General features: G+C 45.9%; 1 protein-coding gene and 1 pseudogene across 4 annotated transcripts in view; one reads left to right on the top strand and one right to left on the bottom strand.

Moving 5' to 3' along the window:
• Window positions 1-15,449, bottom strand: part of LOC101982773 — a 16,703-nt pseudogene extending 1,254 nt beyond the window's left edge.
• A 1,651-nt stretch (window positions 15,450-17,100) lies between these two features.
• Tnrc6a (trinucleotide repeat containing 6A) overlaps window positions 17,101-20,766 on the top strand; it is a 170,611-nt gene continuing 166,945 nt past the window's right edge. For 2 of the 4 annotated variants that reach the window (XM_026778200.1, XM_026778198.1), the window contains exon 1: window positions 17,101-17,381. The gene's annotated coding sequence lies outside the window, so the exon portion shown is untranslated. The remainder of the gene's footprint in view (window positions 17,382-20,766) is intronic. The other 2 variants (XM_026778196.1, XM_026778197.1) reach the window with 1 other exon arrangement.

The raw sequence follows: 20,766 nt of genomic DNA on the forward strand, positions 1-20,766 counted from the left end.
AAAAAAAAAAAAAAAAAAATTAAAAGATTAGTGACTTGAGGAAAGTGGCATTAGTGTTATGATAACTATGGAAGCAGGAACTAATGAGTTAGGAACCAGATCAGGCTAAAAGAGCTAGTTCCAGGCTCGAAACCCAAAACCAAATTTTGTCTCAAAAAAAAAAAAAAAATTTAACGATCGTTTTGGTTATTCTTAGTCCCTCCTATTTCAATAAAATTTTAGGTTCATTTTGTCTATTTCTGAAAAAACAATAGCTGAGATTTTACTTTTGATACCACTGTAAATTGAGTGACTTTTAAAGTTTCATTTTACTTTTAGCTTTTAAAAATTTCGTGGTGCTGGAGAGATAGCTCAGTGGTTAAGAGCACTGGCTGTCCTTCCAGAGGAGCTGGGCTCAATTCCCAGAACCCACATGGCACTTCACAGCTGTCTGTAGCTCCAGTCCCAAAGGATCTGACACATTCACACCAATGCACATAAAATAAACTCAAATAAATTATGTAAAAAAAATTCGTGTGTGTGTGTGTGTTCACGTGTGTGCATACATGTGCCCTGAGCTCACATGGTGAATCAAAGGAAAATTTTCAGAAGTCAGTTCTCTCTTTCTATCATGTGGGTTCCAAAGATGCAGCTCAGATAGTCACCCTTGGCAACAGATCCCTCTTCTGACTGGCCATCTGTCTGTCAATGTCCCTGAACACGACAGGATTTTTCCTTATAAAAGCTTCCCTGAGTTTAAAGTGCCATCTCTGCAGTTTGGGGGACCTAGGTTCAACTCCAGCACACACATGGTGGCCCACTCCCCTCTCTAACTTCAGTCCCAAGAGATATGAACAAATGGGGCACAGATATACATGCAGACAAAATGCTCATGCACATCAAAATAAAATTAAAATTTTAGGAAAATAATACTTTTTACTCTTCATTTATTAAGTATTTGCTCTATGGAATGATGTTGGAATCAATCAAAGGCTTTTCCTGCAGGTTTTGACATGGTTATGAGGGTTTTACCCTTATTTTGTTAGCAGAGAGTATTGTATTCATTTGCTTTCTTATATTAATCTAACTCTACATTTCTGGATAAATCCCACTTGTGTATAGTTTTCTCCATGTTACTGAATTCAGTTTGCTGGTAATTTTCCCATCTATAGCGATCCTGGTTTCTGGTTTTCTGTACTGCTGTTATCTGGTATCAGGATCATGCTGTTCTCAGAAAATGAACCTGAAAGTGTCAGATGATTCTTTCTGAGTTAACGTTTATGAGAATAATGTAATGTCTTGTCAGAGTTCTCCTTTGGCCTATGGAAATTAGCTGTGCTGTTGCCATTTGCTTTAGAGGCCCTACTGTACCTGTTGTGGTCCCCCTTTTGTTGTTGACCATGCGGTCTCTCTGTGAACTCTCTGGCCCCCTTATTTTCCATGTCTCTGCATGTGCACTGTGCTATATTGATTCTTTTATCCTCCAAAATTAGTTTTATTGAAAGTTTTATCATTAGTTTCCACAGCCTTTACTTTTCTATGAATTGATGTCTCAATATTTTGACTGCAATTTGTATAACACAGGATTTCTCGTATTAGTCATTTTTAGATTGCCTGTCACAGTGGTTTTTCTGAACGTTCACACGGGAGGATGGAGAGATGGCTCAGTGGTTGGAAGAGCTTGTTGCTCTTTCAGAGGACCTGAGTTCAGTTGCCGACAGCCATGTCTGCCAACTCCCGACCATCTGTAAGCCAGTTCCAGGACTCCCTCTTCTGGCCTCTGAGGGAATTGCACACACATATGGGAACATACACACAAATAAAAGTAAATATTGAAAAAACATTCACACTGACAGCCGGGCGGTGGTGGTGCACGCCTTTAATCCCAGCACTCGGGAGGCAGAGGCAGGCGGATCTCTGTGAGTTCGAGACCAGCCTGGTCTACAGAGCTAGTTCCAGGACAGGCTCCAAAACCACAGAGAAACCCTGTCTCGAAAAAGCAAAAAAAAAAAAAAAAAAAAAAAAAATTCACACTGACATACACACATAGACTACACTGAATTTCAGACCTTTCTTGTTCCCAGCAAAACTCTCTTCCCATTATCTGTCACCCCCACAACCTCCAAACTCCTGGAAATCACCCATTTAGCTACCTCATTTAAGTAGGAGCTTTTTGTCTCCTTGTAACTGACTTACTTCACTTTATAATAATGTCTTCAAGTTTACCACATATGCATGCTGTCAGGATTACCTTCCTTTTGAAGGTTAAATGATAGTCATTGTATAGTTATACCACATTAGCTTACCAATCCATCTCTTGATGACTGCTTGGTTTATTTCCACTTTTATAAATGTACACAATTTTTCAATTGAAAAGAAGAAAAAAAGCTAAGCATGAAAGATGTTCTTAACTCCAGGACTAGGGCTGCAAAGGTGGCAGGTCTCTGTGACTCTGAGGTTAGCCTACCCTACATAGTAAATCTACACAAGCTAGAGTCATCAGAGAGGAAGGAGCCTCAGTTGCGGAACTGCCTCCACAAGATCCAGCTGTAAGGCATTTTCTCAGTTAGTGACCAATGGGGGAGGATTCAGGCCATTGTATGGGGTGCCATCCCTGGGCTGGTGGTCCTGGGCTCTATAAGAAAGCAGGCTGAGCAGGCCAGGGGAAGCAAGCCAGTAAGCAGCTCCCCTCTATGGCCTCTGAATCAGCTCCTGCCTCCAGGATCCTGCCCTGTTTGAGTTCCTGTCCTGATTTCTTCTGTGATGAACAACAACAATGCAAAGTGTAAGCCAAACAAACCCTTTCCTCCCCAACTTGTTTTTTGGTCATGGTGTTTCATCACAGCAATAGGAACCCTAACTAAGACAAGTTTGTACCAGTGGGGTATTGCTGCGACAGACCTGACCCTGTTTTGGAGAGGACTGTGGAAGGAACTTGGAGCTAGAAAAACCGTCGAGTGTTGAGACCTCAGTGGGATGTTCTGTGGAAACATGGAAGATAAGAATATTGAGAGAAGTGCAGAGGATGGGAGCCCTGGCTTATAAAGTTTCAGATGGAAGTTTAAAGACTCTATCAGGACCATTTGTCATTTTGATCTAAGATCCTGAGGTTCTGGTTAGCTGGGGCAGAAGAAATAGCTGTGATTAGCAAGACACCAGAATTACTAAAGCACAAATTTGCTTCGTTGGGATACTTGATGCTGGTTGGCTGGAGCTAAGAAACAAAGCAGTGATTAAGCATCACTGAGGTGAAATCGGGAAAGTGTTTCCTGAGAGAACAGAGAAGCTGTGCTCCAGAGGCGGCCAAGGTTGTACCTCGTGCTGGACACCCGACTTGGTGATAATGTGTAAGTGTCATCAAGATGGTACTGGTTTCGAAGACGTGAAGAGGTCGTGGGAAGCAGCTGAGGTTTGGCACTGTGAGGAGAGCCTATGAGAGGCTACTGGTGAAAGTGCAGCTCCATTGTAGAGAAAGACCCCAGTGTTTTGGAGATGCCAATACCATAGAATGAACAGCAAGAACAGCAGCAGCAGTGGAGGGGAGCCAGTCAGAGCCTAGAAGACAACCTGTGTGTACTGCAGAGGGAGGAGCCAGAGAAGTGACCCAAACCCTTTGCAGGAATCCAGAAGCTCGTGAGTGGATCCCAGATATTGGACGGTTGGAATTTTCTTTTGCTTTGATTTGATTGTAACTGTGCCCTGATTTTTCCCTCTTGAAGTAAAAAGTATTTTACTGGTGCCAACGTTTAAGAGACTGAATTTTAAAAGACTTTGGATTTTAAAGGAGACTGGCTAATTTAAAGGGACTGAAAATTTAATGTCTTTGAATCTGTAAAGGCTGTGGAACTTTTAAAGTTATTTAAGATCTTGAGGATGAACAAGAAAGGAAGGGTTGTGGCTTCATAGTGATGTGTTTGTTTGTCAAGCTGACAAGGAGTCAGTTTTACTGGCTGGTTGTGTGTGTCAACTTGACACCAACTAGAGTCATCAGAGAGGAAGAAGCCTCATTGTGGGTGGCACCATCCCTGGACTGGTGGTCCTGCCTTCTATAAGAAAGCAGCCTGAGCAAGCCATGGGAAGCAAGCCAGTAAGCAGTTCCTTTCTGTGGCCTCTGCATCGGCTCCTGCCCTCCAGGATCCTGTCCTGCTTGAGTTCCTGTCCAGATTTCCTTCCGTGAGGAACAGCAGTGCCTAATAAACCCTTTCCTCCCCAACTTGGTTTTTGGTCAAGGTGTTTCCTCACAGCATAGAAACCCTAAGACACAGACCCTGTCTCAAAAAACAAAACAAAAAGAAACAGGAAGAGTAGCAGAAGGAGGCCACCACCCCCAGCCTGGATTTTTAACTGGTATTGCATTGAGCCAATTGGTTAATTAGGCGGGAATGAGCATCTAATACACTAAAGCTTTCCACTTATGCTAATTCTCCTGAACCTCAGCGGTGTTTGCTAGGTTCCCACAAAAAAGGAGCTGACCGTTGTGGTCGCTTTATCCTCAAGTTTTCCAAGTTCCTTAGTTACTAAGGTGCTGTGAAGAGACACCATGACCAAGGCAGCTTGTAAACCATTTGACTGGGGGTTTGCTTACAGTTTTAGAGGTGAGCGCATGGCCATTTTGGCAGGGAATATGGTAGTAGGCAGATAGGCATCGTGCTGGAGCAGTAGCTGAGAGATCATAACTCCTGCAGGCTGGAGGCAGAGGGAGAGAGGAAGGCTGGGTCTGCGTGCACCTTCGAAACCATGAAGCTCATACCTGTTGATACATTTCCTGCAGGGCCACACCTCCTAATCCTTCCTAAACAGCCCACCAACTGGGAACCAAATATTCAAATATACAAGCCCCACAGAAACCATTCCTTGTCAAAGCACCACACACTGTATTTGCTAACTTTTTTTTTTTTATTATTTACTTATTATTTATACAGTGTTGTGTTTGCAGGCCAGAAGAGGGAACCAGATCAAATTACAGATGGTTGTGAGCCACCATATGGTTGCTGGGAATTGAACTCAAGTCCTCTGGAAGAGCAGCCAGTGCTCTTAACCTCTGAGCCATCTCTCCAGCCCATTGTTAACTTTTTAATGTCTGATTTGTCACCAATGTGAGGAAACAGGGTTCTTGGATCCTAAGACAGTACTAAACTCACCTGCTAACTCCAGTTTCTTTCATTAGGGATCTCTCATGTACTTATAGACAGATCATACATACATACATACATACATACATACATACATACATACATACATACACACATACATAGATGATAGGTAGATAGGTAGAAAGATAGATGAAATATAATCTTTATAAAAATATTTTTTTTTCCTGGCACTGGTGAAATGGCTCAGAGGTTAAGAGCACTGACTGCTCTTCCAGAGGTCCTGAGTTCAATTCCCAGCGACCACATGGTGGCTCACAACCATCTGTAATGAGATCGGGTGCCCTCTTCTGGCCCACAGGCATACATGCAGGCAGAATATTGTATAGATAATAAATAAATAAATCTTTAAAAAAATATTTTTTTCCTGTGCCTAAGCTAGAATGATGTTGAGAGGCTGTGATGACACCACACCTCCTTGTTAGGTTCTGATCTAGGAGAGAAGCTTTTGGCCTTTGCCACTGGGTACGGTTTAACTGTAGACTGTGCTGGGATATTTGGTCACACTGTGAAACCCGAGACTGTGTTACTAAAATCAGCCTTGGATGAGGGGGTGGAGCCAGCAACTAGCTGACAGGAATTAGCCACGGAGAGTACAGAGGAGCCAGGAAGACGGACAGAGAGAGGCACAGGAAGGAGTAAGGAGGGACTTGGAGTTTCTTGGTCTTTTTGGTTTGGGATGTCTGGAGAGATATTCTCTTGCTTGGTCTCCAGACAAAAAGGAAGGTCAGCTGGTTGCTTCTCAGCCTCTGAGCCAGCAGGTTTTCACCCCAACATCTGACTCCTGAGTCTTTATTGGTAAATAGAACGATAGAGACTTAGTTAAAAACTACATTTGATGAGTAGAGCTGGTGCCAGCAGGATTGGAAATTCCACCACGCCTCAGCCTGAGCCACAGGGTGCTGACTTTGGGACAGTGGGGCCCAGGCAGTAGTTAAAATATCAGTAGAACCTTTTAATAAACATCTCCTCTCACGTGAGGACACCTCCTTGTTGCTCTTCCAGGGGATGAGCATTCAGTCCCCAGCACCACATGGCGGCTCCTAACTGTAGTAGTCTCTCATCAGACCGCCATATGACCTGACACTGAGACTCAATCATGAAAGCTCGGCCATAGCTTAGACTTGCCCCACTAGCTCTTATAATTTAAATTAAGCCACTTATTTTCATCTATGTTCTGTGTCATAGCTCGTCACCTCATCTCTCCATACTGCTCATGCTGCTTTCTCCACGTCTGACTGGTGACTCTGCCTTCTTCTGTCTCCAGGAGTCCTGCCTATCTCTCCCGCCAAGCTATTGCCCATCCGGCTTTTTGTTACACCAATCACAACCATACATGTTTACACAGTGTACGAAATCCCACAACACACAACCATCTGTAACTCCAGTTCCAGGGGAGCTGATGCTTCCTTTGGCCCCTTTGGTCACCAACACATGCCTGCAGTCACACCTGTGGGTGGAAACACATACACACTTAAAAAAAAAATCTTAAACAAAGAAGTGAATGTTGGCTTTGTCAGATCGTCTCTATACTGTGCACCGAGCTCTCCACAGGGTTTTGTCTTGGCTGCATACTGGATGAATTACACTGTTTGAATGCCAAGTCAGCCCTATTTGCTGGCACAAATCCCACATGGCCATTTTGTGTAGTCTGTCCATGTATCGCTAGATTCAATTTGCTAAAATTTTATTAAGTTTTTTCCCCACTGAGTTCAACAGGGATTTTGATCTGTGTTTTGTCTCTACTGGATTTCCAACAGTGATGGTGTCTTCACACAGGGACCCAGGGAGTTCTTTCTCTAGCTCTCTGGGAGAGCCCATATAGATGTAGAAATAGTTCTTCCTTAGAAATTTCCTGGAATTCCTCAGTGAGGTCATCCAGCGCTTAGGTTTTCCTGGCTGAAAAGATTTGAACCACGGTTTGAACTTCTTTAATACATACAAATTATGCTGGCTGCCCATTCTTTCCTTTCTATTTGCTTATATATTGTGGATGTAGGTGTAAGTGTGTGCCCCATGACGCACATGTGGAGATCAGAGGGTGACTGTGGAAGTCACTTCCCTCATTCTATCAGGTAGAGTCCCCAGGATTGAACTCAGAACCTTAGGCTTGGCCACAAGCACCTTGACCTGCTTAGCTATCTTGCTAGCCCTCAGGGCTACCTATCCTTAAGGGAGAGTTACTGTTTGTTTCTTTAGGAGCTTGCATGCTTCATCTAAGTTATCAAATTTGTTAGCATAAAATCACCCATTATACTGTGTTCTCTGATTACCACTACCTTAGTCTGGAGTAATGTCATCTGTCATTCCTAATCTTGGTCAGTCGCCTCCCTAACCTGGTTAAAGGCTTACAATATTTAATGATTTGACTATACCAGCTTGCGTTTACATTAATATTTCTGTATTAGCGTTCAGATTTCTAGTCTACTGATCTCCAAAGGAAAGCCTCTCCTTCTCGTTCCCCCTGCTCTTCATCCTGCCCACCCCATACCCTGGCCCTATACAACCCCTAAGCCACGGTTTGCCTGCTCCGACAATGTCACATAAAGACAGTTACACAACATGTACTTTTGCTGACTTAGGACAGTTTTCAAGGTTCATCTGTGCTGATGTATGCGTCATTATTTAATTGCTTTCTACAATTTCACATCCTGTCGATCCAGTCATCAGATGATGGACATTTGGGGTATTATGTCTTCTCCTCTGGAAATAAAGCTGCTATGAGCACTCCTGTATAAACATGTTTCCATTTCATCTTGATAAATACTTGTGTACAGAATGAACTGGGTCAGTTAGAGGTGTGTGTTTTACTTCCTCTAATCCTTACAACCAAAACTCGGTTTTGCCTGGGTCTTGCTTGTTCTTTTGCTATGTTTTGAGACAGGACCTTATTGCCCTGGCTGGCCTAGAACTCACTATGTAGTCTAGGCTAGCCTTGAATCACAGAGATTTGCCTGTTTCATCTCCCAAGTGCTCCCAGCCCCACCTTGCCTTTTTTTTATTATGACCATCTCATGAAAATGACCTCTGGGGCTCGAGGGATGGCTCAGAGGTTAAGAGCACTGATTGCTCTTCCAGAGGTCCTGAGTTCAATTCCCAGCAACCACATGGTGGCTCACAACCATCTGTAATGAGATCTGGTCCCCTCTTCTGGTCTGCAGCATATATGTAGGGAAAACACTGTATACATAATAAATAAATAAATAAATCTTTAAAAAAAAAAAAAAGAAAAAGAAAAAAAAGAAAAAGAAAATGACCTCTGTCTCTCCCACCCCTCATGAGGCCCTTCCCCTACCCCTCGGAGACAAGGTCTAATAACTGTGGATACCCTGGAATTCTCTTATGAAGCCCAGGCTGACCTTGCCCCAAGCTCCCATTCCTCTACCTTCCCTTCCCAAATGCTGGGGTTCTGGGCCTGCATCATCATACCCAGCTGCTTTGGGTGCTGTTGATGATAATTTTTGTTTTGCTTCCTGTGCTTGCTATTTGTTGAGCCGTTTAAGCCTGTGTATCTCTGGTTTTCATCGGAAATTTGGAAGGCTTTTAGGTATAATTTATTACTGTATTTTCTCCATCCTCCTCCTTCTTGAAACATCTCCAGTTACACCTGGGCTCGGCTGCTGAGTTTTGGCCCGGCTCAAAATGCCTTTTCCCTTCTCCGCCCTTCTTTCTCTGTGCGTCCTCTGTCAGGTGGTTCCCTTAGCTCATCTTTTACAGGTCTTTCTGTTCTTGCTTCTACTTCTTTGTTGCTGTGGGGTTCTTTTTTCTTATTTTGTTTGTTTGTTTTTTGAGACAGGGTTTCACTTTAGAATCTAGGCTGGCCCAGAATTCCCTAGGTGACCCAGGCTGGCAACCTGGGAAGTGTGGCACTCTGCCACCTGCCCTGGCAGCACCCCCAGACCTCGTTTTCAGCCTCCTTGCCTGTATTTGAGGTTATATGGTAGACATTTTCCATTTTCCTTTGATGAAACCTTGGGTTTTGTTTTCTTGTTATTGTGAGGCAAATCTTTCCTGCATCCGGGGTGGCCTCATACTCACTCAGGATCATCAAAAGATAACTTTAAACTTCTGATCCCCCTGCCTCCAATCCCAAACCAAGGTTATAGGCATGTGCCACTACCACCGGTTAGTTTATGCAATGCTGAAGATGGAACCCAGGTCTTTGTATATTCTAGGTAAGCAATGTACCAGCGGAGTCCTGACCCTAGCTAGTCCCTATAATTTTTTCCCTTCTTCTTCTTTTTTTTTTTTTTTCAGTGTGTATGAGTATTCTGCCTGCATATATGCATGTGTACTATGTGTATGCCTGGTGCCCTTGGAGTTCAGACGAGGGCAGTAGATACCCTGGAACTAGAGTTATGGATGGTCGTGAGCCACCATGTGGGTGCTGGGAATCAAACCCAAGGCCTCTGTAAGAGCAGCCAGTGCTTTTTTTAAAATTGAAAATAGATTTTTTAAATACAATATATTCAGATTATGGTTCTGCTGCCCCAACTCCTCCCAGATCCTTCACCTCCCACCCACCCAAATCCATACTCTGTGTTGCTCTCCCTCATTAGAAAACAGACATCAAAAAAATTAATGAAATAATTGTCAAGTTGGGAGTGTAGGGCCCCAGTCCCTCGCATCTATCCCAGCCCCCAGGCCTGGCCTGGACTCCAAATCCCAGCAGGCCATATCCTGACCCCTCCCACTGGACTCCAAATCCCAGCAGGCCATATCCTGACCCCTCCCACTGGACTCCAAATCCCAGCAGGCCATATCCTGACCCCTCCCAGGGTATTTAAGTGATCTCCCAAAAGAAGAATACAACACGTGGTCTCCCTTTCTTCCTCCCAAGGACAGCGTTTCCCTGGCTTCCCCGTTACCCTCAGGCCACCCGAGAACGCAGAACTCCCATTAAACCTGGATATTTCTTAATTTGGCTTGTTTTGATTTGGCTTGATTGGGAATTTTGCCTCGGCAGGGAGCTCGTGCTAGAAAATATTCCTAACAATAATATAAATAAAAACAAACAAAACAAACAAACAAGTCAGGTGGTGGTAGCACATGCCTGTAATCCTAGAACTTGGGAGGCAGAGGCAGGTGAATCTCTGTGAGTTAGAGGCCAGCCTGGTCTACAGAGCAACAGCAAGGGGCTATATAGAAAAACCGTGTCTCAAAAAACAACAAAACAAACAGGGGAAAAAGGAGCTACAGAAAAAGTATAAGAAACACATACAGAAGCAGAGACAAACACATTTACACACACAGAAACCCATAAAACAAAATTAGAAACCATAACATATAAACAAAAGACCTGTTAGGTTAAAAAAAAGTTCAGACAAAGCTTTATGAAACAAACAAACCAAAACCTCCAAAAGTACCACTGAGTTTGGTTTGCATTAGATTATCTACAGCTGAGCATAGGGCCTGCCCTGCAGGGTGGTTTGTCACCTAGCGGTGAGACTTAAAGAAAACTAGTATTTGCTTTGTAAGCAGTTATCTGTTGGAGATAGCTTCTTGGTTAGAAGCTAGGATCGGGGCTTAGGCCCACTCTCTCGGTGCTGCAAACCCATCTGGCTTAGACCTGGGCAGGCCCTGTGCATGGTGCCACAGTATCTGTGAGTTCATATGTGTGTCTAGAAGACCTTGTTTCCTTGGTGCGTTCCATCCTCACTGGCTCTTACACTTTTTCTGCAGAGTTCCCTGACTCTCAAGGGGAGGGATTTGATGGAGGCGTCCTATTTAGGACCAAGCATCCTAGAGTGGCTCCTTCTCTGCACGGTCAGTACTCTCTTGTTGCATTGTGGGCCATCTACTGCCAAAGAAAGTGTCTCTGATGATAGCTGAGCAAGCCGCTGATCTCTGTGGATAGCAGAATGACGTCAGCCATCATTTCATTGCTACGTTCCTTTAGCAATAATATTTGGATTTCCCCTAGATCCATGGCCTATTTAGTCTCAGGTTCTCGGCCTCCTGAGCAGTCTTGGGCATGGGTTCCATATCATGGAGTGGGCCTTAAATCCAACCAGAGAGTGGTTGGTTACTCCTACAACTCTGCATGCCACTATTGCACCTTGTGGGTCATCATTGCAGATCACAGATATGTTTTTAGCTGAGATGGGGTTTGCCTTTCTCCTCTGGTCACGTGCAGAGTTCCTTCCTGTACCACAAACATTAGTCAGTAGGGGTGAAGGCTGATTTCTCCATGTTCCATGAGTTATATGTTGCCATTGTCTTCAGCAACAGGCCCTCACCATCAGACTGTGGAGAGAAATCACTAGCCTTAGCAGTAGCCTGGGTTGTTTGGGGGTTTCCATGGGGGGGGGAGCTTTTGGCCAAGAGTGTGATTAGATGTAACCCATCCCTGGTAGGTTTATTTGATGGCAAGAGATGTCTGGTTGCAGCTCTGTCTCCCTTGTTATTTGGTGATTCCATTTAGATGTCTTCCATGTATGTATATATTTTCAGAATCTTCTATGGTATTAGGTTTCCACATGACCCTCTCAAATGGCCCTTAATCTTAGCTGTGTCTCCCCATATTCCCTCCCTCTCTTCACCCAACCCCTCCCATTTGATCCTCCCATTCCAGTCCCCCACATAACCATCCAGAACCATCTATTTCCCATTCCTAGGACGCATCCCTTCCCCCTAGTCCCTTATTCAACACATAATCTCTGTGATTATATAGACTGTAGCCTGCTTATCAAAGACTTAAAAGCTAATGTCTGCATGTAAGCAGATACTGTATTTTAGTTTGGGATCTGGGTTACCTCACTCAGAATGATTTTTTTCAAGCTTCACCTAATTCCTTGAGAATTTCATAATATTACATTGTATAAATGTACCACATTCTCGTTATCCACTTATCCATTGATGGATATCTAGGTTGTTTTCAATTTATTATGAACAGAGCTGCAATGAGCATGGTTGAGCAAGTGTCTCTGTAGTAGGATGTAGAGTTCTTTGTGTGTATGCTCAAGGGTGGTATAGCTGGCTCTTGAGGTAGAGCCATTCCCAGATTCCTAAGGAACCTCCACAGTAATTTATATAGTGGCTGGACAAGTTTGTACTCCCACCAGCAAAGGTTTAGTATCCCTCTACCCCTCCCTCCATCCTTGCAAGTATGAACTGTCTGTCATCTGTTTTGTTGATCTTGGTCATTCTGACTGGTGTAGCATGAAATTCTCAAAGTAGCTTTGGTTTGCATTGATTTCACTGGTGACTAAGGATGTTGAACATTTCTTAAAGTGTTTTTCGGCCATGTGTATATCATTTTTTTGAGAATTCTCTGTTTAGATCTGTATCCCAGTTTGTTTTTTTTTTTTAAATTTGGGTTGTTTTCTTGATGTCCAGGGATCTTTTATTTTTAGTTCTTTATATATTTTAGATATTAATCATCTGTCCGGTATGTAATTGGTAAGGATCTTTTCCCATTCTGTATGCTGCCATTTTGCGTGAATGATAGTGTACTTTGCCATACAGAAACTTTTCAGTTTCATGAGGTCCCATTTATTATTGTTATTGTTATTATTATTACATAGTGCCAGTGCTATCAGTGTTCTACACTGAAAGTGTTTTTCTGTGCCAGTGAGTTCAAGGTTATTTCCCTACTTTCTCTTCATATTCAGTGTGTCTGGTCTTATGCTGAGTTCCTGATCCATTTGGAGTTAAGTTTTGCACAGGGTGAGAAGAAGTATGGATCCATTTGCATTCTTCTACATGCAGCCATCCGGTTTGACCAGCATCATTTGTGGAAGACGCATCCTTTTTTTTTTCCAGTGTTATTTCTGGCTTCTTTATCAAAAATCATGTGTTCATAGGTGTGTGGACCTATGTCTTCAGTTCCATTCCATTGATCAACATATCTATTTTTATGATAATGCTTCTATTACTATCTCTCTATTATACGATTTGAGGTTGGGGAGGGCAGCCAGTGCTCTTAGTCGCTAAGCTGCCCTTCTGCCCCTTTGCGCTTGCTTCTTAAGATGCAGTAAAATGGCTTGGGAACACTACAGTTCTTTCAAGGTTTGCTTTCAAAACATTTTGGTTTCCTGGACCCGTTATTTAATACAGGAGTAGTTTGGTCCCACAGTTGAGGCTTCTGAGGATTCTTTTTTTTTTTGTTTGTTTTTTTGTTTTTTGTTTTTCGAGACAGGGTTTCTCTGTGGCTTTGGAGCCTATCCTGGAACTAGCTCTTGTAGACCAGGCTGGTCTCGAACTCACAGAGATGCTTCTGAGGATTCTTGATTCCATGTCTATGTTTTTTTTTTCTGAGGTAATGGTCAGGGATACTCCTGTTCCTGCTATGCCCTCTGCTCCTTTGGAGTGGGGTTTGCTGCCCTCTGCAGATCTTTGAAGGTCGGCCTGTGCCTCTCCCTCAGCACTCTCTGAAACCCTACCTGCTTCCTTTGGCTTCATCAGCTTCCCAGGGTGGGAGTCACAGTCAGGTGGCACACAGTCTTCCCTTCTGCCTCATGCTCGGTGCTCTCAGAGCTGCCCTTCCGTTTGTTTCCTCTGATGTTTGTTGTTGCGGCTGCTTCCAGCAGAAGGGCATGATTTGTTCCACTTATTTTACTTTTTAATAATAAAAAAAATGCACTTGTTTCTCCTTTTTTTGGTTTTTCTCTGTAGCTTTTGGAGCCTGTCCTGGAACTCTCTCTCTGTAGACCAGGCTGACCCTCGAACTCACAGAGATCCACCTGTGCACCACCACTGTCCAGCAAAATGCATCATTTTAAAAAAAATAGTCAATGTGCCCAGCGGTGGCAGCGCACGCCTTTAATCCCAGCACTGGAGAGACAGAGGCAGGCGGATCTCTCTGAGTTCAAGACCAGACTGGTCTACAAGAGCTAGTTCCAGGACAGGCACCAAACCTACACAGAGAAGCCCTAACTCGAAAAGCAAAGAACAAAACAAAACAAAATAGTCAATCAATGCAATTGTTTTTATTATGTGAAATTTGTATGTGTCTATTCTCACTCTTCTGTATACTAGTGTTCTTCAGTTTTTAAATGATCTTTGAATGATAAACACATTTGTAACAGGCCCTTCACCCAAAGGGAATTCTGAGGGACCTGGATTTAAGGAATATGCCTCCAGATTATTCCTTATTAAAAATATTTTTACATTTATTTATTTTATTGCATGCATATGAGTGTTTTGCCTGCACAACTGTCTGTGAAGCATGTGCATGGCTGATGCCCATGGATTTCAGCAGAAGGCATTGGATCCCCCTGGAACTAGAGTTCTCCGTGTTTGTAACCCACCATGTAGTGTGGGAACTGAACCCTGGCCAACTGGAAGAGCAGTCAGGGCTGCTAACCACTGAGCCACCTCTCCAGTCCCTAGTCCTTATTTTTGTTATCCCTAGGTTATTTATGTTCAAGTATCAAACCTACTTAAGAACAGGTCTTTGTTCTTAATTATCCTGGAAGTCTTCTCCCCACTCCCCAATCAGTTCAGGTAAAATATTGGGCAGGGACAGAAAGAGGTTCCTAGAGTTGGGGAAGCTGAGAAGTCCCACGGCCTGCTGCTGTTAAGCTGGAGATTGAGGTAAGCCAGCTGCGGAGCTCAGCTGGGGTCTGAAGGCCTGAGAACCAGGTGGTTGGAATGTTAGGAATTTCCTTTGGATGGTCAGTTCCTGAGTGGTGCCTGGGTGATTTTAGGTTGTGGTCTTTCTGGAAACCAAGTATTGCCTTGGGGTCAGCTACTGAGACTCAGTCTTCTGTTGAGCTTGTCATGGCTGGGTCCTACAGACACAGCACTGTATAAGTCACTATGCTGGGGGTCAGAGGGGAAGGTACCTACCAAACAAGCATGAGGATCTGAGTTCAGATCCCTTAGCCATGTGAAAAGCCAGTTAGTAGAGCACACACTGTAATTTTAGAGCTCGGGAGGTAGAGACAGGCAGATCTCTAAGGCATACTGGTCATCTTGCCTTTGCTATCTGTGAGCTGTTACAGGTTCAATGAGAAAGTGAGGTGGAGAGCAATCGAAGATGACATCCAGTGGCAACCGCTGGCCTCCGTACACACCAGCAGGCAAGCAGGCACACACAGATGTGTACACACATACACAAGGAAATGAATTAAGGGTCTCCCGTTGCTGTGCAAGTCTTCTGGCACAAGACTTGACCTTCTTTTCCTGCTAATAATTATGTCCCCTGTCCCCTAAGACAGCCATGTTCCCACCAAGAGCTAAGTCTCAGATGGACCAGCTAATGGTCATGCTAGCACCCTGGTTTTCTGCTGTTTCTTTCTCCTTTCTTGAGAGCTCATTTAACAGAGTGTCAATTCTATTTACCCAGACTTTCTCTCTGATGGCTTGGTCCTCCATGTTGAAGAGGCCAGCCATACAAATTCAGGCATGAAAACTCTATAGGTTTATACCCAGCCCCAACTCCTACCAAAAGCACCCTTTCTGGTCTGTTGAAAACAACCTGCCTTGTCCTTATCGAGGGAGGCCGGCAAGAACAGGCAGCCAGCATTTCTCCACAGACCTCTCCCGCTCTCGTTATCTAGGACAATGTAGACAAAAACTTCTGGTCAGCTGGGCTGGTGGTGGCGCATGCCTTTAAACCCAGCTCTAGGGACGCAGAGACAGGAGGATCTCCATGAGTTCGAGGCCAGCCTGGGCTAAAGAGGGAGTTCTAGGACAGGCACCAAAGCTTCACAGAGAAACCCTGTCTAGAAAAAATGAAAACAAAACAAAAAATCCTTCTGCTGGGAAGCAAGCTCCTTCCTTCCTCAGGGGGTCTTTGATGTTGCTGCCCAACCGGCTGGTCTTCTTCAGAACCTCCTGAACTGGCAAGTGACAGAAAGTCACACTGCCCCCAAGGAGAGTAGCCCACCTGTTTGCTTCCTTGTTTCCTGGGGTGAGAACCAGAGGTCAATGTTCACACCCCCGAGGAGGGGGAAATCTCCAATTGATGTGTGAATCGAAGTAGAGGAGGAAAAACAAATAAAGCAGATGATTGGGGTGGGGGGTAGCAGAGGAAGTTTCCTCTGTTAAGCAGTTTGGGGTTGGAGGGGTGGGATTGGGGGAGCAGAAGCCGCATTCAGGCTGGGCCAATAGAGAATTTTCGTACTGCGTTTGTGTGGCTCTGGCTTTAGGATCTGCCACATCTGTCTGCGTTTCTGGTGCCTCTAACAGACAAGATGCCTGTCAAGGCTAGAGCTCCACACTGTAGCCTCTGTCCCACCCCCACTCGTGTGTGTGTGTGTGTGTGTGTGTGTGTGTGTGTGTGTGTGTGTGTGTGTGTGTAACCTGAAGCTGAACAGGCGCCCTGCGAAGGCTCTGAGCGTGCGAATAAACGAGCACAAAGGAAGGAAACTGCGGCGGATTTTTAAACACAATTTGATTGTATCTTGATTCGGGAGTGGGAATGAGTAGAGAGCGACAGACAAGACAGAATACGAAGGTTTCCACCCACAGAGGTCCCAGAACCAAGTATAAAAGGAGACATTGTAATCAGAGCGCCAGCCGGCCCCACCTGACTCAGACTGCGGCTGAGGGGTTGGGAAGAGGACTAGAAGGTTCGACTGCAGCCGAGGCTCCTTCTTCTACAGGTCTCCCCCCACAGTACTCCCCCCTCGCTTCTTCCCCCTCCTCAGTTGGTAACGAGCTTCGGAAGCTGTGGGGAGGGGAGGCAGTCGTCAGGCTCCCCAGAACGAGGCAGGATGGTGTGAGCTCAAGCGCCCTGCATTTGCTGGGGCAGCGGTGGCAACACTTGGTTATTCAAGGCTGGAATTCAAATGAGGCTGGCACTGCTCCAAGTCTCAGGGCTGAGGAGAGAGAGGCGCATTAACAATGCATCAAGATCAGCCTTGCGTGGGCTCAGGCTCCCCTATCTGCATCCCTCCCTCTGTCACTGATTTGGGGGTGGGGGCCTCTTCCAGAAGCGCTTCGTCTGTCAGGCTGTGAGCAGAGGTGGGGGTGGGGGGGTCTGAAGTTAGGCAGATTTTTCTCATCACATGATGGGGGACCTGTATCATGTGATGGCTCCGGTGATGTTGGAGGCGGCATGTGACTCCCAGGGCTACGTGGGCTCAAAAACAATTTAAATACAAAAACACACGCAGGTTCCCCTCCTTTCCTTTGCCTTTTGGTCTGGCTCTCCCTACCTTTGCGTTGGTGCCTGACCGAATGGAAAACCCGTCTTCGTTTGGCAGCCTGTGAGCTCCGGGTACCTGGAGACCAGGCCCTGTGCTGCCCCCACCCCAGGAGCCGTGCCCCCCATCATTCTGCAGTCCTCTGACTCCCAGCCTGGTAAGTTGCTGAACACTTTAACAATTATCTGGGAAGCTGGCCTCAACTGTCTCATTAGCATGCATAGGACACTCTCTCGACGCAGGGTGGAAGGGAGCTGGGGGAGGGGGGGCGCCCGCGGCTCTGGGGAGCTAAGCTCTGGGCCCTGCCCTGCGAAGCTAGGTCCTGCTGGGGTGGACCAAGCAACTGCGTGTCTCCTGCGGTCTCCAGTCTGTCTCCTGGCACTCTTTTCTTCTGTCTCTTCTGAGCCTCCCCACCTCTCACCTTGTGCTTTCCTGCCCCCTTTTCACGCCCCCCACCCACTTCCCCACCCCATCCCCACCCCCCAACCCCTGCGCGCTGCACCTCTCATCTTGATTTACAAATCTTTTTGTTTTGGATACCTAGACTGTATGTCGTTTCTATCCAGGAATGAAAAGGCCAGGTCCTAAGGACTTGGACATGTTCTAAGGCCCCTTGATATTTTTCCCTCTTCACTCAGATGATGTTGCCATTGGGATTGTTTGAAGGTTGCCTGTTAACCCCCCAGATGCCAGCCAAACCGAGGCTGGCTCATCAGGTGACAGGAGGCAGGGTGACAGCCATCAGGGAGGCAGGTCTCCTGGTGACCCCAAACATTTGACTTTGAGGGAGGAGACATCAAGGCTGCAAGCAGAGCCAAAGTTCAGTGCCCAGGGGCATTCTCAGGTGCCACACACAGGGGAGCTTGCTCCGAGTTTCAGGCCACACCTCTGCAGATGGAGGCAGAGTTGGCTGAGAAACTAGCCTTGGGGGAAGCTGATGTGAATCCCGTGTGAATGCCACAGTGGCAGCCTCTGTAGGCACAGAGCAAGTGGGTGGTTGCAGGCACACAGGTATCATCTGTTCAGCCAGAAACAACAACAGAGTACAGTCCACGCAGCAGCGTAGAAAGAGAATTGTCACCTTTAGCCCTCAGGGAAACTGAGGCACAGAATGACAAGTTAGCTTGCTTACTTAAGGTCGCACAGCTAATAAATGCGGAGGTGGGAGCATCTGGGCCCCAGCAGTTTCTCTCTAGGGACGGCTACACAGTTAGCCATCATGGTAACCTACCTCAAACAACAACAGCAGCCAGCCAACAGTTACCATGCAACAGGTACCTTGCGGGTTTGGGGCCACATCTGTGCACAAAATAAAAACGTCCTGTTCTTACACAGATCAGGCAAGTCACCGCACAAGGCAATCTTTTGTTTCAAACCGGGGAATTTGCAAAGAAAAAAAAAAAAACAGCAAGGTACCAGGAAAACAGAAGACACATTTCAGGCCGAGAAGTGGGGATAAAGGGAGTGCAGTCAAAGGAAGCTTCTGTGATCTGAGAAAGGAGGTGAAGGGTCCAAAAGAGCTCTCCTCTACCAGAGCGAGAGGCAGGGACAAAGGCCTGGCTAGGTGACCAAGTCAGGCTCTTGAGGAGCAAGGAGAAGCCTGTGGGCTGAGCAGGGTGCGTGGATATGGCTGTGCCAGTTGGGGTGTTCTGGATTATAAAGGGCTCTGGAGACCTTGCTTGGGGTCTTAGGTTTCATCCCAGGATTGATGAACAACCACAAAAACCTAAAAGAGGGAACTGGATTTGCAGCATGAAGAAAACCGCACGAAGTGAAACCAGTGTGTTGGGTCAAAAACCACCTCCAAGGCCGTGGCTTCAAACAAGGATGGTTTGTAGCTCTTTGTTCTGGGAGTCAGCCGTTGGGGCTGGGATGGTGTGAGTGACTCTGTGCTTGGCGGCATTGGCTTGTCCAGCGAGGTGGCCGGTAGGCTGGCTGGGAGGAGAGGTCACAAGCAGGGACTGCTGATTGTCAGGGACAGCGAAATTGATCAGGTCTTCTAACAGTGCCCTTTGGTTAATGCAGAGACTGGTAACTGGTGGTCGGATGATGGGAACAGTGGGTTCTGAGTCCTTCGCCTGAAACAGGGCATCTGTATCCTCCCTCCAAGGCCCAGGGGGGTAGAAAGATTATACGAGCTGGAGGATGGAGGAGTGTTGTGCATGCTATCTTCTGGATGTGGGATGCCCATTGCAATTGTAAACACACAGCAGCTGTGACTGGATAAGACCTGCACACGTACACACAAAAGACATGGAAGCAGGAGGGGGATGCGCTGGGGAAAAGAAGGGGTCAGCGAAAATGGGAGGGAGATAAGGAGTCAATAAGAACACAGTACCTTGTATATAAGTGTGAAACTGTCAAAAATAAAACAGAAGCAGTGTAAACAAATGGTCTGAGCTGTGTATCTCCATATCCAGTCCGAGACGTGGGACAGCTGGATCGCAACAGCAGTCAGAAAGGGGACCCTCCATCTGTAGCCGTTCTCACGCCTCTGCTGCACTCCTGCTACTGATGCCCCATTGGCCTAAACCAATAACACCGTCAGGACCAGGGTCTCCACCCCTTGACTGGGAAAGTTACAAAATACTGTGTCTATTTTTCCCCTAGACTTACTAGATGAATTCAAGTGGATAAGCTTGGGACCAGGGAGCGGGCTCAGTCAGCAAAGTGCCCGCCACATAAGCATGAGGACCTGAGTTCAGATCCCCAGAGCCTGTGTAAAGAGCTGGGGTTGCTCATGTGCTCCTATAACCCCAGCCCTTGGGGAGAGTGGGGGAAATACAGACAGGTGGATTCCTCAGTCTCATTGGCAAGTGAGGCTAGCTGAATGGGTGCACTTCAGGCTCAGTGCAGGTGAGGGTGGAGAGTGTTCAAGATGTGACATCCAACATGACTCACGTGCACAGACACCTGTAAGCACACATACATACAGACACACACACACACAGACACACAGACACACACACACACACACGATAAACTGGGTAGTGCCTCTGTAATATTGGGAGGAACTGAAGCCAAGAGGTGATACAGTTTTGTGCCTAGAGATAACCTGTCATGATCAGACACGATTTTATGCTTAGGACAAAGAAGGGTCTGAGGAATTGATGGGAAAAATAATAGAGGTCTAGGAGGAGATGGGTGTGGTGCAGCAAGGTCTCCTCGCATTGTTGAGAAAATCCAAGGAGATTTGTGAGAAGTTGCCCTAAAATGAAATCTAATCCAGACAGAATTCAGGATGCTTCTCTTTTCGCACAATGACAGCACATGCAAAAGTCCTGGGGCAAGATGAACGTGGCTGTGGGGGTGGGTAGGGACGGGAAGGAGGCAGTTTCGCGTAGCAGTCAAGCAGCTGGGCAGTGTGTAGTTGAGAGGCAGGTCATTTTGAAGAGGGGGATGTGAGCATTGAGGCAGGCAGTGGGGGTTGCAGAGCAGAGCAAAATGCTTGGTGAGAGGAGAGAGATGTGTTTAAAATCGTGCCCTTGTATCCAGTAACTTTTAACTGCTTGGGACCAAGTATTGGGAGATGGTAGAAAACA

The sequence above is a fragment of the Microtus ochrogaster genome, unplaced genomic scaffold (genome assembly GCF_000317375.1).
Source record: "Microtus ochrogaster isolate Prairie Vole_2 unplaced genomic scaffold, MicOch1.0 UNK111, whole genome shotgun sequence".
Lineage (NCBI taxonomy): Eukaryota > Metazoa > Chordata > Mammalia > Rodentia > Cricetidae > Microtus > Microtus ochrogaster.